The sequence below is a fragment of the Moschus berezovskii genome, chromosome 11, assembly GCF_049115385.1.
Source record: "Moschus berezovskii isolate FMDL1 chromosome 11, NW_MosBer_1.0, whole genome shotgun sequence".
In the NCBI taxonomy this organism is placed as follows: domain Eukaryota; kingdom Metazoa; phylum Chordata; class Mammalia; order Artiodactyla; family Moschidae; genus Moschus; species Moschus berezovskii.
Window position 1 is genome coordinate 14,532,413 of NC_142470.1, and position 17,071 is coordinate 14,549,483.

Below are 17,071 nucleotides of genomic sequence, written 5' to 3' on the forward strand. Positions count from 1 at the left end.
AGTTTGTGATGTTCCTCATCACTGATTAATTTTGCCTGCTCTGGAACATCACATAAATGGAATTGTACTGTGTGTCTCTTTCATGTCTGGCTTATTTCACTTGACGTAGTGTTTGTTAAATTCACCCATGTTGTGTATATGAGTAGTTTGTTCCTTTTTAGTGCTGAGTAGTATTCCAGTAGTATTTATGGATATACCATCATTGCATATTTATTCTCCTGTTGATGGATATTTGAGTTGTTTCCAATTTGAGCCATTATTTCTTAGAGAAGTCTTTTGTGGTCATTTGTTATCACTTAGGAGTGAAATTGTGGGATCACAGAGGGTTCCATTTTACATTCCCACAGCAATGCATAAGACATAATTATTCCACATCCTTGTCAAGATTTGGTATTGTCCATCATTTTTTGTTTTAACCTTTTTTAGTGCCTGGGTAGCAGTTATTTTATACCTTCTATTTTTATGATAGAATTTTAAGTGTTCTTGGAGAACACAACATAATCAGGGTGAAGAATATGAAATAAGATGTGAAGAGCCAACTCACTGGAAAAGACCCTGATGTTGAGAAAGACTGAAGGCAAAAGGAGGAGGGGCCAGCAGCGGATGAGATGGTTGGTTAGCATCACTGACTCAATGGCCATGAATCTGAGCAAACTCGGGGAGATAGTGAAGGACAGAGGAGCCTGGCGAGCTCCAGTCCCTGGAATTGCAAAGAGTCCGACACGGCTTAGCCACTGAACACAGCAACAACAGTGGAGGCCATTGTGAGGCATGGCTCCTGAGGGAAGGGACCAAATGGTGGCTGGAATTGTGATTTTAGGAATAGGAATTTATGGGCTCAGGAAAGACTATCTCATGTCAGAATGGAGATGGAAAGATCTGGTCCTTGTACTCTGTAAATAGGCAAGTTGACTCATGCATATGGCTTTAAATGCTACCTCTGTAACAATCATCTTTATCTCCAGTTCAGATCTCTATTGTAAGCCCCCAGTTCACACGTTTAACTACCCTTTGGGTATCTCTTCTTGGATGTCCCAAAGGCGATGCAGACTGGACAAATCCAGAGCAGCATTCATTGTCTCTGTGTGGCTTTCTGTCAGGGGTCACTGGATGAATCATGGTGCCACTCGCGAAGAGCGTACAGGAAGAGGCGCGTCTGAGGTCGGTCGCTGAGGTACTGACTTTAGTTCCAAGCTAACCAGTGTGGAACAGTCGAGGAAGATAAGCACTGGATCAGTTCAGTTCAGCTGCTCAGTCGTGTCCGACTCTTTGCGACCCCATGAACTGCAGCACGCCAGGCCTCCCTGTTCATCACCAATTCCCGGAGTCCACCCAAACCCATGTCCATTGAGTCGGTGATGCCATCCAACCATCTCATCCCCTGTCGTCCCCTTTTCCTCCTGCCCTCAATCTTTCCCAGCATCAGAGTCTTTTCCAGTGAATCAACTCTTCGCATGAGGTGGCCAAAGTATTGGAGTTTCAGCTTCAACATCAGTCATTCCAATGAAAACCCAGGACTGATCTCATTTAGGATGGACTGGTTGGATCTCCTTGCCGTCCAAGGGACTCTCAAGAGTCTTCTCCAGCACCACAGTTCAAAAGCATCAATTCTTCTGCACTCAGCTCTTTTTATAGTCCAACTCTCACATCCATACATGACCACTGGTAAAACCATAGCCTTGACTAGACAGGCCTTTGTTGGGAAAGTAATGTCTCTGCTTTTTAATATGCTGTCTAGGTTGGTCATAACTTTCCTTCCAAGGAGTAAGCGTCTTTTAATTTCATGTCCGCAATCATCATCTGAAGTGATTTTGGAGCCTAGAAAAATAAAGTCAGCCACTGTTTCCCTGTCTATTTGCCATGAAGTGATGGGGACCGGATGCCATGATCTTAGTTTTCAGAGTGTTGAGCTTTAAGTCGACTTTTTCACTCTCCTTTTTCACTTTCATCAAGAGGCTCTTTAGTTCTTCACTTACTGCCATAAGGGTGGTGTCATCTGTATATCTGAGGTTATTGATATTTTTCCCGGCAATCTTGATTCCAGCTTGTGCTTCTTCCAGCCCAGCATTTCTCATGATGTACTCTGCATATAAGTTAAATAAGCAGGGTGACAATATACAGCCTTGATGTACTCCTTTTCCTATTTGGAACCAGTCTGTTGTTCCATGTCCAGTTCTAACTGTTGCTTCCTGACCTGCATACAGGTTTTTCAAGAGGCAGGTCAGGTGGTCTGGTATTCCCATCTCTTTCAGAATTTTCCAGAGTTTATTGTGATCCACACAATCAAAGGCTTTGGCATAGTCAATGAAGCAGAAATAGATGTTTTTCTGGAACTCTCTTGCTTCTTCTATGATCCAGTGGATGTTGGCAATTTGATCTCTGGATGACACTGAGCATTTAGGAGATTACTGGAATATACTGTGAGTAGTTTTGGTGGAGTGGAGGGCAGGTAAGCTAGATTGCTGGTAGGTGATAGAGAAAGAAGTGGAGATGGTGAGTTGAGTCAACACTTTGAGGAAGTTTGTTTGAGAAAGTCAGGGGAGCGATTGAGCTACAGTTGAAGGAAGAGAGGGTGAAGAAAAGGATTTTAGATGGAAGAGACAAGTGAAATATAAGCTCAGTGGAAGGATTCCGTCCAGGAGAGGGAAGGGAGGGCTGATAGGTGAGGTACTGGGAGGAGTAGGAAGCAGTGAGGGGGGTTGGCTTTGGAAAAGATGGAGAAGTTTCATCAACTACAAAATTCTGTTGACCTCCATATGCACAATTTCTAATCATGCTATGTGAGGTTCTTCACCGTCTGTTCCCTTCTTGTCTCATATATATATAGCATATATCAGCTTTGGCTGCAGTTAATTCTGCATAACAAACATCGCCCCACCACTGACTCTTCGTTTATGACCACAAAGGTTTCTTTATTACTCATGCTACATGTCAGCTGGAGGGCAGTCAAGATTACGTGGTTTTGTAGATCTGCACTGGATTCCAGCCAGACAGAATGTCTGCTCTGTGTATCCTCTCCTCCCAGAACCCAGGTTGAAGTTGCTGCTTCTACCTGATATATATTATTTTATGGTGAGAGCTGGAGGAAGAAAGAGATGATGTGATGCTTCTTAAAGTTGCTGCACTGGCATGATCACTTCTATCCGTATTCCATTGGTCAAAGACAGTCATGTGATCAAGTACAGCGTCAATGGGATAGAGATATATGCTCTGCCTATGGATCCAGAATGGATACTTGGGACCAGTAATCCAACTGACCACATATATTTATTAGAAACTCCTTCAAACAGATCTGCACCTGTCTTTAACTCTCCATACTAATCTTCATTGCACCATGGTTCTTTGGCTCCATTGTTCCCCTTTTCTCAAGCATGGCAAGAGCCTTTCAAGTCATTATATCCCTCTATCGGGACACCAAGGCTATGGTTTTTCCCGTGGTCATGTATGGATGTGAGAGTTAGACTGTGAAGAAAGCTGATCGCCGAAGAATTGATGCTTTTGAACTGTGGTGTTGGAGCAGACTCTTGAGAGTCCCTTGGACTGCAAGGAGATCCAACCAGTCCATTCTAAAGGAGATCAATCCTGGGTGTTCATTGGAAGGACTGATGCTAAAGCTGAAACTGCAATATTGGCCATCTCATGTGACGAGTTGACTCACTGGAAAAGACTCTGATGCTCGGAGGGATTGCGGGCAGGAGGAGAAGGGGACGACAGAGAATGAGATGGCTGGATGGCATCACTGACTCGATGGACATGAGTTTGAGTGAACTCCAGGAGTTGGTGATGGACAGGGAGGCCTGGCGTGCTGTGGTTCATGGGGTCGCAAAGAGTCGGACACGACTGAGCAACTGAACTGAACTGAACTGAACTGATCGGGACACCATCATTCTCCTGCAGCCCCCACAATCTAATATAGTTCAGGTAATCCCACTTCTTTACCAGTTCTGCAGAGAATCCCTTTACTTCCAACCCAACTGCCCCTGCTGAGTTGGCATGCAACCCTCTTTATCTGAGAGCCCTGCTGCCAGGCAGTCCCTGTTCTCTGCTCTAAACTAGCACCCTCCTCATAACCTCTCCTAGCAACCCGAGTCCTCTTTCTAGACACCAGATGATTGGCATTGTCCATCTTTCCAAGGCTCCCCTCTGCTCCCAGGTTAAAGCACATATTCCTCTAGGTGATATGCAAGGTCTTGCATGAAGCTCTCATCACCCTCACCACCCCACCTCTTGGAACTTCTGCTCCAGCCTCAGGGAACTTCTGTAATTCCTGAAACCCACTCCTGGTTTGGTACCTCTGGGCTTTTTCCCCATGCTGCTTCCTCTGCTTAGAGCACCCTTCCCTCCTCCTCCAAAAACCTACTCATAGACTCCTTCTCATCCTTCGAGACCTGTGCTTAATCACCTCTAAGATGCCAGTCTCTTCATTCTGCCTCTTGCCCCCCGCCATGAATCAGGCACTTCCCCGGATCTCTGGGTGTCCTGAAGTGCACGCTCCGACACATTCTGTCACATGTCGTCTTTCTCCCCTCCTTGACCACGAACTGTTGGAGCCCGCTGTGTATGTGACCACAGTGCTCTTTGCCTCACCTGCTGGCTGAGAGTGGCCTCCACTGACTGAGTTTGCGCCTCTATTGCCCATCAGACCGAGAACCAAATACCTCCCTTCTGAGCCTGGGCTGAAAAGCTCTGCTGATAAAAAGCTTCATGCTCGCTCCTGCAAGAGGGAGGCCAGGTAGGTCAGAGTGGGAAATCAAAGAGTAATGTAGATTTGGACCATGGACTGAAGGCAAGGGGGTCATCATTTAGTGTACTGAACCCAGAATTATTTATAAAATTCCTTGCAGTTCTAAAAAGAGGAAGTAAAAGTATGTCATAGAAATCTCCAGACAAAGAGCTGGTCTGCTCAGCTTGTCGCAATGGGGGGTGGAGGCGCCAGACCCTCGGCTACCTCTGGTCAGACCTGGCTGCGGCTCTTGCTGGCTCTGTGCTCTGACTTTGTTGCCAGATAGAGTCTCCTAAAGGAGAGGTGGCGAAGACAGCGGGGTGGGGACCTGAGGTTGCGTGTTTACACATTGTGTCCGCGGGGAAACTGCATGCAGGGCTTCTCCAGGGATCTGGGTGTAAGGGCATATGCTTCCTGCAGGGTGTGTCTCAGGCCGTGTGTGGTGGGCAGATGTGAATGGCAGGAAAAATCATGGAGTTGCTACCTGGCCCGGGTCCTAACTGGAGAGTGAGTGATCTGAGACAGAGGGGGCACGTGTGGGAAGGCGGAGGGAGAGAGGATGTCTAGAAGGATATGGTTAAGAGGGCTGCATGGCTGGGAGGCTGGGTGGAGGACCGGGCCCTGGAAGGGGTCGGCTGGTTGTGGGTTGACTGCAGGACCCTGGTGGGAACGGAAAACTGCTATAGCATTGTTCTTCCTAGAGTTCTCTACACAAATGGCCAGTTAGATAAGTGAGATCGTATATCCACCTCGCTTGAGGCTCACGAAAGCCCTGTGAAGCTGGCAAAACAGGAATTATCCCCCCATTTTACGCGTGGGGAAACTGAGGCTTAGAGTTTTGATCTTTCGGCCAAAGGTTCTCAAGAACGAAGTGAAAGAACTGAGGCATGAAAGCCCAGTCCTTACTCCAAACACAGTTTGACTTGGAGATCCTGGTGGGCTGTGGGCAGGGGGAGTGAAGGTGGTGCTCAAGGAAGGGGAGGGCACGGGCTGGGGAGCAGATCCACGCCCAGCCCAAGAGAGGGCTCCTGCCTGGCACTGCCCAGCCCGGAATTAGCCAGAGTGCAAAGTAGCTACTGGAAGAGGGTGGAGAGAGAGGCCAGGTCTTGTGATCAGTTCTTAACGAAAGTTTCCAACTCCATCCCACTCTGGGTGTCTTATCTTTCTGAGCCTTACTTTAACATGCCCTGGTCTTGGCCACACGAGGTAGGGGTTTGTACCTGTCAGGGCAAGTGATCAGGAAGGGCTTCCTGGAGGAAGTGACCTTCCAACTGGTGGGTGGCCAAGGTGGATGGGGGTGGGGTCACTGAAAAGAGCTCTGGGCTGAAAGTGAGTTGGTCTCACCCCACAGGCCATGGAGACTGTCAGAGCCTCAGTTTCCCTGTTAACAAAATGGTTTGAGGCTGTGATCCAGGAAACTTCTCTTTGAGCACTATCTGCTGTTAAACAAAAGGCAGACAAGTCCAAACCCACAGGAAATGAACATTCAAGCTAAAAACGAGAAGTAGCTGCTGAAGTGTACAGAGAGATCCCAAGCTTTGAGCTTTCCACCTGTGAGTTTGGGTACCAGGAACTGTGGTTCTGAAAGATGCATCTCTTGCCAAGATTCATGCTTTGAGTCAGATCTTATCCAACATTCATTGGGCCACCAGATCTTCATGTACTCCTGGTCAAAGCATCCAGAATGTACTCAGCATCTCTGCTAGACACACCTGAGATTAGCAGTAAACAGAGAGGTACAATCCCTCCCCTGCTTCCCTGCAGAGATAGAAGTCAGCTTGGGAGACAATCATTAAATAGCCAACTGCATAGAGGGAGCCATGAAGGAGAAGCACGGGAGGCAAGCGGGGGTGGGTGGGGGGCAGGGGTCTGTACCTGTCAGGGCAAGTGATCAGGAAGGGCTTCCCGGAGGAAGTTACCTTCCAACTGTGGCCTGCAAGATTCGGAGGCTGAAGAGGGAAGAGTGTTTTGGGCAAAGGTAGGAGGCCCTGAGAAACAGTCATCCTCATCTTCTCCAGGGCTGTTCCCTAATCCAGATGGCCCTGGTGTCTGGAGGGGTACTGAGGGGGGTCAGCTGCCCAGCGGGGTGACGTTGTATTTGGCAGCATCTATGTGCAGAAGCGCAGCTGTCCTTTCTCCTCTGTCAGGGAAACCTCGAGTCCTCAAGTGGCCAGCCAGCTGTCCCCAAGAGGAACTTGCCTGGCATTTGCAAGGAAAGACAAGACACTTCACAAAATTAATGGTGAGGTTTACTTTAAGGGGAACATGGCTCCTGGAGAGCAGGGACAGGGGTCTGGATGCTCTAGGTTGATCTACGGTTGTCTGTATGTTGGCGTTTTGTATGGCAAACTATTTTCACATGTTAGCCAGAGCTGTGCAGAGGTGGGTGGAGTTATACTCATGTGTGCAAATTAATTGAGTGCATAGGAATTCATTCCCTGGCATGAAAAAGCTCCCTGAATGTTTGAGGCTGATGTATTGAGAAACGCAGGAGAATCCCTGGCTGCAAGCAAGGGATGTAGCTTCTAGCTCACTGAGGCAGCAGAGGTGTGCATTGGAAGGATTTTTTGCTGTTGCTCACGGTATCCCTAGGGAAGCTGGAAAAGCAACTTGCCTAGAACTAGTAGAGGTTGGGCAACAGACAGCCTACTTAGGGTCTCCCAACAGGAGCTAATTGTAGTTTTTGCTGCCACTGGAGCTGCTGTAACATTTCAGTGGCATCTGAGCCCTGGTGCTTCTTCTTTAGGACCCAAAGCTACTAAGTGACCATGCTGAAGTCACTCTCCTGCATTCCAAGTGCAGATGAATGGCCAGGGGGAGGGTCTAGGTCATTCCATTCTGGTGGAGGAAGAAGGGTCCTGATGATAAGCTGAGAAGTCACAAAATGCTCCCAAGCTGCCAGAGATGGGGGTCCAGTAGTTCCATGGAATCCTACACGTCTAAGCAGATTCACAGGGCCATAGCTACTGGAGGGAAAAGTGTTCTGGGGGGCTTTCAGAGGGGCAGCCTGGCCTTGATCAAGTTATGGAGCCCCTGAGCCTCAACATTCCCATGTGTAAAATGGGTTGATGTGGATTTAAGAGATAATCTATGTATCTAGTGCCTGACGTGGTGCTGGTGAGTGGCAACTACTGTTACCATTATTAGTAGTAGAAGTAATAGTAACTTCATTCTGCTTTTAACCAGCACAGTTATATTCCCGAAAGAAGAAACTCAACATATGAAAATCTAGAGGAATTAAGAAGTGACCACACACATTTATACAAACAGGTTGTCTGCAGGGTGTTCCTTTAAATTTTTACCTTCACAATAGACTTATGATAAGATTTAATGTGTCAAATAAACAAACAAACAAAGGAAGGAATGAATCACCATCTTACGGGCCCTCCTTAAATACTACTGTTGAAGAGAACAATTTTTTTCCTGGGACTGACAGATCTATTTGAAGATCCTGGACTAGCTTCCTCACTGTGCAAACCTTAAAAAAGGAATAGGGAAGTTGACTCCCACAGGACTGGAGGCACTGCCCCCACATACAGCCCCAGGAGAATTGGACTACACTGCCACACTCTCTGGAAAAACAGACTCCCACAAACACGGAAGGCCTGGATTAGAGCTGGAGGTCATGGTGTGCCCGTAAATGTTTCATGATCAGCTGAAAAATGAAAGCTCAGGGACTTCCCTGGCAGGCCAGTGGTTAGGACTCTGCACTCCCGCTGTAGGGGCACGCGTTTGATCCCTGGTTGGGGAGCCAAGATCCTGCAAGCCATATGACGGGCCAAAACAAGAACAGCAAAGACCCTATGTCGTGTTTGCCAGTTTCCATAGTAGAAATATTTCCACTATGAGTGGGGAGCATGGTGCTATAGAGCATTCTCCACTACATCTAGATAAAATAGATTTAAATAGCCTTGAGTATAGCATGTAGTAAAACGGGAAGTGATGAGTTTTGATGACAACCTTTGATCTGACTACATTTCATTTAGTCTTGAGTTTATAGAATTTAATTTTTTAATAGTGACTGTGTTTAACAACTTGCTCGCCGAGTTCCTGAAAATTTAACAACTGGCTCTTGCATGAGCCAGCTCCAGCGTGCTGCTGCTGGCTGGGGAGGTCCTTGGGGACCCTAGAGGACCCAGTGGAAATAGATCGTCCCCCCAAACATTTCCCCTGCCCTGAGGCAGTCTCTAACCAGCCTTCTATTTGCTTTATTCCCCTTGTCCCCACCTGAAATTATGTCTTTAATGACTTGTTAATTATTATTGATTTGTTTATTTGTTTACCAACTAGAATGTGAGCTCTGTGAGAACAAAGGCCTTCTTGGGTGGTTCATCTCTGAATCCCCAGTGCTGAGAACACCACGTGCGTGTAGCTGCCCCTCAATAGCCATGGATCGAATGCATGAGCAGAGATAGGGCTAGAAGCCTTCGAGGGTTCAAATCTTGCCTCTGCTACAAAGTGCATTTAAAAAAAAACTGGAGTGTAGTTTAACAGTGCTATGTTAGTTTCAGGTGTATAGCAAATAGATTCAGTATATTATATATATATATATATTCAAATTCTTTCCCCTTATAGGTTATTAAAAGATACTGCATAGAGTTCCCTGTGCTATTCAGTAGGTCCTTATTGGTTATCTATTTCAACTGTGTGTGTGTGTGTGTTAGTTGCTCAGCTGTGTCTGACTCTTTGCAACTCCATGGACTGCAGCCCGCCAGGTTCCTCTTATCCATGAAGTTCTCCAGGCAGGAATACTGTAGTGGGTTGCCATTCCCTTCTCCAGGGGGTCTTCCCAATCCAGGGATTGAACCCAGGTCTCCTGCATTGCAGGCAGATTCTTCACTATCTTTAGGGAAGCCACATCTTATATATAATAGTGTGTATATGTTGATCCCCAAAGGGTGCATCTTTCCTTGAGCCTCTTTATCTATAAAAGAAAAGAATTGGAGCAGAGACCCCCCACCCAGGGTTCCTTTCAGCTATAAAAGGTCTATACCTGATAAAGGCATCCCTTACCCACAGTGCAGCCCAGCAGGGATTCTTAGCTGAGCATCCTCAAGGGTGAAAGCCAGTGCACTGGTTCTTAGGACTGTCGGTTTTATTCTTTTCTTCTGAAGATAGCTTTTCACACTGAGTGCAGCGTGGCTTCTCTTGAGCGGCCGAGAGTGGCCCCAGCCCAACCTCCTGGGCTGTGCAGACAGAGAGTGCGAGCCAGGCCCTGCCAGTTCAGGGGCAGCAGAGTTTGAGGCCCGTTGCATCCATCTGCAGCCACACTTTGAGACTCTCAGCGGCTGGTGGAAACAGGTATTTGAGTCTCCTCCTTTTGCCGGTGGATTCTTTACCAACTGAGCTATCAGGAAAATCCGCCTGCAGGAGACCCTGGTTCGATTCCTGGGTTGGGAAGATCCCCAGGAGAAGGGAAAGGCTACCCACTCCAGTATTCTGGTCTAGAGAATTCCACAGACTCTATAGTCCATGGGGTCGCAAAGAGTCGGACATGACCGAGAGACTTTCACTTTTTCTTTGCAGGTGAGGCTGGACAGGGTTTGGGACCCTCTCTGTGAGGAACACACTTCCCTGTCCCCAGGGAAGAGGCCACCCATTGCTGTCTAGGGAGTCTGCCTGTCTCTTATTTGTTGTCTGTTTCCCTCAGGGGTGATCTGACTGAATCCAGCCTCCTCTTCCATGGGAGGCTCTGGGCAGAAGTAGGAACAGAGATAAACCAAGGCCGTATCTTCTGCTGCATCTCACTGCCAACCCCCACTTCCTTCAGGTTGTTCCCCCACCCAGGGCAAGCTGGGGATGGGTCTCCCCCCGCCTCCGACTACTGACTCTGGCTGCAGCCTCCTTGGGTGCCCAGCAACCCCAGGGAGCAGCTGATCTTCCAGTCCATCTGCTTTGGGGCAGTATCATAGGGTCTTTTTTTTGTGTGTGTGTGTGTGTGTAGTTCTGTGTTTCTACCATGCTTGGCTCACACTGAGATTCGGACTTGCTTTACCTGAGGGCCAGGACTTGGGCACGCACTACAGGGCCAGTGGGGCTCTCAGGGCTCAGCTTGCTCCTTCTCCAGATGGCAAACCGGGAGGAGGAGCAATTCAGAAACCAGAGACATCACCAAACAGTAACAGCTCACGCTTACTGAACACTCACTCACTCCAGATGTTGGTCTTGGAGCTTTACAGGAGCCCTGCCTTTTCATCACCCAGAAGCCTGGTTTATAAGTGAGGAAATGAAGCACTGAAAGATTCAGCGATTTCCCAGGGTCACATGGTAGGGGAGAGATTTGAGACTCATATACGGGCAAGATGACGGCGCCCTTCATCAAAGCTGCACACTGTCTTCAGAAAGAAGACCGCAGAGCCAGCTGGGAGCTGGCAGAGCCCCTAGTCCAAGCCTCTCGCTCAACAGGTGGAGAGACCCAGGCCCAGAGAGGGGTGGAGGCTTCTCTCAGGTCACACAGGGCCTGGGAGGTCCAGCCAGATCCCAACAGTGCCCTCCACCTACACTGCTTGAGAGAGGTTTTGGGTATGGAGTCCAGGATTTAACTGTAAAAGCTCAGAAACTCTTGGCTCCCTAGCCAGCCCCTCCAGGCTGTAGAGAAACAAGTGACCCACCTGCCCCTGGATGTCACACATTTCCTGTTTGTGAGCCTGGGTTGTGGTAGAGCCCTGAGGAAGGGCAAGGGCAGGACAGGGCCTTCCTTTCGGGAATTCGAATTGTTGGACGGGGGAATTGCTGCAGCGTTGTGCCTAAATGTTTCATTCTTGTAGACAGGGACACCGAGGCCCCCCGAATGTGAGAACCTGGCTGAAGTCGCAGAGGGCTCTGGGATCACCCTGGGTTTTGGTTTTGGTTTTAGAGTTTGGTTGGTTTAGGGTTTTGTTGTTCTTTTTGAGATGGTACAATCGTAGAATGTGTGAGCTGGTGGAGATCTAATCAGTACCTCAGTTCACCTCCGCGGTCGCTCAGCTGAGAAGCTGAGGCTGGGGTGGATGTGGGCAGGAATGGGAGAGTACTCTCTTTTTTTTCGTCGTGTAATGCTTTATTGTATTTGTTGTTGGTCACTCCCTAAGTGTGTCAGCTCTCTGCGACCCCGTGGACTGCAGCACACCAGGCTTCCCTGTCCTTCACCAACTCCCAGAGTTTGCTCAGATTCACTTCCATTCAGTAGGTGGTGCCATCCAGCCATCTCATCCTCTGTCGCCCCCTTCTCCTACTCAGTCTTTCTCAGCATCAGGGTCTTTTCCAAAGAGTCAGCTCTTGGCATCAGGTGGCCAAAGTATTGGAGCTTCAGCTTCAGCATCAGTCCTTCCAGTGAATATTCAGGGTTGATTTCCTTTAGGATTGACTGGTTTGAGCTCTTTGCAGTCCAAGGGAGTCTCAAGAGTCTTGTCCAACACCACAGTTCAAAAGCATCAATTCTTGGGCACTCAGCCTTCTTTTTGGTCTAGCTCTCACATCTATACATGACTACTGGAAAAACACAGCTTTGGCTAAACGGACCTTTGTCGGCAAAGTGACATCTCTGCTTTTTAATACGCTGTCTAGGTTGGTCATAGCTTTCCTTCCAAGGAGCAAGCACCTTTTAACTTTATGGCTGCAGTTTACTGTCCAAAGTGATTTTGGAGACCAAGAAAATAAAATCCCCCTCTGTTTTCATTTTTTTCCCTTTTATTTACCATGAAGTGATGGGACTGCATGCCATGATCTTAGTTTTTTGAATGTTGAGTTTTAAGCCAGCTTTCTCACTCTCCTCTTTCACCTTCATCATGAGACTCTAGTTGCTCTTCGCTTTCTGCCATTAGGGTGGTATCATCTGCATATCTGAGGTTCTTGATATTTCAGCCAGCAATCTTGATTCCAACTTGTGATTCTTCCGGTCTGGCATTTTGCATGATGTTCTCTGCATAGCAGTTAAATAAGCAGGGTGACAGCCTTGCTGTACTTCCTTTCCCAATTTTGAACCAGTCAGTTGTTCCATGTCTGGTTCTAACTGTTGCATCTTGACCTGCATAGGGGTTTCTCAGGAGGCAGGTAAGGTGGTCTGGTATTCTCCTCTCTTTAAGAATTTTCCAGTTTGTTGTGATCCACACAGTCAAAGGTGTTAGCGTAGTCAGTGAAGTAGAAGTAGATGTTTTTCTGGGATCCAATGGATGTTGGCAATTTAATCTAAATGTTTCACTGTATATTTAACAATTACTTTATTGTTGAAAATTTAAGAAAATATTTTTTTAAATTAATTTTTATTGGATTATAGTTGATTTACAATGTTGTGTTAGTTTCTGCTGTATAGCAAAGTGAATCAGTTATACATATAGTCACTCTTTTTCAAAAAGAATTTTTAATGGCTGTGTCAGGTCTTAGTTCCAACTCTCTAGTTATGGGGCACAGGCCCCAGAGCCCATAGACTCTGTAGCATGCAGCATATGGACTTCGTTGCCCCAAGGTATGTAAGCTCTTGGGGGCTTCCCAGGTGGCTCAGTGGTAAAGAATTTGCCTGCCAGTGCAGGAGACACAGGTTTGATCCTTGGGTCAGAAAGATCCCCTGGAGAAGCAAATAGCAAGCCGCTCCAGTAATTTTGCCTGGAAAATTCCATGGACAGGGGAGCCTGGTGGGCTACAGTCCGTGGAGTTGCAAAGAGTTGGACACAACTTAGTGACTAAACAACATATGGGATCTTAGTTCCCTAACCAGGGATCAAACCTGCATCCCCTGCATTGGAAGGCAGATTCTTAACCACTGGGCCACCAGGGAGGTCCCTATATCCACTCTTTTTTTTCCCCCTACTCTTTTCAGAGCGCTTTCTTAAGATTCTAGAGCTGGCTGCTGGCAGAACCCTGAGGAGAACTCATTTTTTGAATCAACATGCAACAAATACCATTAAATGCCACCTCTTACCCCATGCTGATTAACAAGGAACTTTCCATCTGGTGGGGAGGCAGATATTAACCCAATAATTACGCATATGTGTCCAAAGAGGGGTCACTACCCTCAAGAAAAAGAACAGGAAGCTACATGGAGAATAAGACTCTTCCCTTAGAAAGTACGTTTGTAGCTGACACCTAAAGGACATGTAGGGAGGGGGTGAACGGGTGTGAGGGAGGTGGGGAAAGGTGTCCCAGGCAGAGAAAAGAGCATGTGCAAAGGCCCTGAGGCAGGAAGCCCCTCATTTTGTACATGACAAAGCCGAAGCCCAGAGACTGGAAACCGATCCAGCTAAGCAACCCCAAGAATCTTTCTCTTCCCTCCACACCCCCAAATTCTCTCTAACTTTTTTTGAGGGAGAGAGGCAGAAGATAACTAAACAAATGAGTTAGTGGCAGAGCTAGAATGACAAGGGCCCACCCCTTCATGATGAGGGACTTTTAGAAACCCCTAAAACAGGCAGTTTCTAAACCATGGGACCTTGACTAAGACAGTTAGCCCCTCAGAGTCCCTGTTTCTTCATCTGTAAAATGATAAAGCCCTTTCCGTGGAAGGACTCCGTGCTGGCTGGTCAATGTGGGAAACTGCCGACTCCCGTTCGGTGCCTCCTCCTAGGTCAGCCCTGGGCCCGGGGTCTGAAGGGGCCTCTCTCCACCCCGTTGTCTGACTGTAATCCTATAACCCAGCAGTCAGCATTAACCATATATGGTACCAGTGTCCCATCAAGACAATATGAATCTTGGACAGTGAACTTCTAGGAGATAAAAAGGAAGCTTGGGAGCCTATTAATACTATACATCCATCATCTCAAAAGACACTTCAACAGGCAGTGCTGTTTACTCCTCCCAGCAGCCTTGCAAGGGGGGTGCTCTTCTGCCCCTGGGCTAGGGAAGGACACTGGGTCTCTCAGAAGGATCCTAACTGAGCTCACATGGCTGGGGAGGGGCCACTCCGGGGGTGGGGGGGCAGCCCCAGCCTGCTCACCTTGGCAGCTACCTTCTAGTCTGTCTGCCCTTGAGACAGCCCTAAGCAGAAGGTCCAGGCGCCAGGAAAGTGGACCCATGCGGCCCAGGGCAGAGGGCAACCCTGGGAGGCAGACACACTGGCTGCCCTTCTAAACCGATAGTCTTTAAATCTTTGCTCAACGTTTATCTGGGGTGGAGGCGGGTGGTGCTGGAGGAGGTGGATTTGCAGTGAATCCCAATGGTGAGCCTCTTCTCGATTCTGAATTCGTTCTACACAAGAACCTTTTGCAGAGCAGAAGGGGTAGAAATTCACTGACAAAGTCACTTTCCCAGCTGCAGTGAGTTAATGTCCTAAAAAAACACTGGCTGTTCCTCATTTTTCTTTCTCCAGTGTGTGTTTGAGCTTTTCCAAGCTAGACAGCTTCTTGGGAGGCTCGTTAGAAGATTTGTTTTGGTTCTGTTTTTATTTGAAATTTATTGAAATGTAGATGAGAACAACTAGTCTCAGAAAGGTGGACCACTCTGCCGGTCATTTATTTTGACTGAACAGTTTGGGGTATTCTTTGGATGACATATTTGAACTTGGCTCCTTTTATTAATTAAGCACAGAAAATATTGCTTGCATTTACATAAAAGACAGCAATGCATTTTTGGAAAGTGTCAGAGAACCACTAGATTTATTTAAATAGCTTTTGGTCTGGTTTTAATAGTAATGTATTCTCATTGTAGAACATTTGAAAAATGTAGAGAAGTGGAAAGAATAAAGTGATCACACTACCACAATCTCATGGCACAGAATTCACAGCTATGACCACGTGACACTAGGTGTTGTTTTATTCTTTCTATAAAATATAACATAAACTGTTTTTTTTTTTTTTACATAAACTGTTTTAACATGATTTGAATATGCAGTTCAGTAGCACTAAGTACATTTGCTTCACCAGTCTCTAGAACTTTTCCATCATCCCAAACAGAAGCCCTGTACCAACTGAGCAAATAATTTCCCATTTCTAACTCCTTGCAGGCTTCCCTGGTGGCTCAGGGGTAAAGAATCCACCTGCAGTGCAGGAGAAGTGGGTTCGATTCCTGGGTTGGGAAGATCCCCTGGAGAAGGAAATGGCTACCTACTCCAGTAAACTAAACTACCACCACCAACTCCATGCGGCACATAAAAGTGAAAGTCATTCAGTCGAGTCCAACTCTTTACGACCCCATGGACTGTAGCCTGCCAGGCTCCTCTGTCTATGCAAGTCTCCGGGCCAGAATACTGGAGCGGGTAGCCATTCCCTTCTGCAGGGGATCTTCCCAACCCAGGGATTGAACCCAGGTCCCCCGCATTGCAGGCAGATTCTTTAATGACTGAGCCATCAGAGAAGCCCTTGCAGTGCATGGTAACCACTATTCTACTTTCTGTATCTATGAATTCAACTACTCTAGGTACCTCAGCTAAGTAAAAGTATACAATATGTGTCCTTCCGTGTCTGGCTTATTTCACTTAGCATGATGTTTTCAAGGTTTGTCCACGGTGAAGCACGTGTCAGAATTTCATTCCTTTTTCAGGCCAAATAGCATTCCACTGTGTGTCTGGACTGCATTTCTTTGTCCATTCACCTGTGGATGGATATCTGAGTTGTCTTCACCTTTTTGGCTTTTGTGAATAATGCTGCTTGAACATCAGTGTACAAATATCTCTCTGAGTCCCTGTTTTCAGTTCTTCTGGGTCTATCGCTAGAAGTAGGATAGCTGAATCATATTGTAATTCTGTGTTTTAATTTTTTGAGGAACTGTCCTACATGTCCGGTAACTCTGATGTATAAGATCCAAAATATAAATCATAGTCTATATGCAATTTTTAAGAATAATTTTATTTATTTGCTTTTGGGCTGTCCTGGGTCTTTGTTGCCGCGTGGTTTTTTTCTCTAGTTGAAGCAAGTGGGGGCTACTCTCTAGTTGCGGTGCTCGGGCTTCTCACTGAGGTGGCTTCTCTTGCCGTGGAGCACAGGCTCTGGGGCACTTGGGCTTCAGTATTTGCCGCAGTTGGGCTCCACAGTTGTGGTTCCCAGGCCCTAGAGCGCAGGCTCAATAGTTTTAGCACATGGTCTTAACTGCTCCACTACACGTGGGATCTTCCCAGATCAGGGATCGAACCAGTGTTTCCTTCATTGGCAGGTGGATTTTTTTTTTTGCCACTGAGCCACCTGGGAAGCCCTAGGTGCAATTTTGTGCCCGACTTTCTCACTTAAATTTTCCATTTTATTGACTATTCCTCAAAAACATTTTCGAAAGTTTGCATTGTTATATCACATTTCCTTTCTCCCCACTCATTGATTTCTGGGCCACAGCAAAATATTTTGAACTATGATGATAAAATAAATAACTTGCTTTCGGTAAACAGCTTTATGTTTTGTTCGTACTTGTTCGAGAAATACTCTGGCTGCCCTCAAGAAATTTTTAAATTTC

At 47.0% G+C, this 17,071-nt stretch overlaps 1 protein-coding gene across 3 annotated transcripts in view; it reads left to right on the forward strand.

Annotated features, from left to right (window-relative positions):
- The window catches only part of GGTA1 (glycoprotein alpha-galactosyltransferase 1 (inactive)), an 82,936-nt gene that overhangs the window by 2,954 nt on the left and 62,911 nt on the right, over window positions 1-17,071 (forward strand). The gene's annotated exons all lie outside the window — the stretch shown is intronic.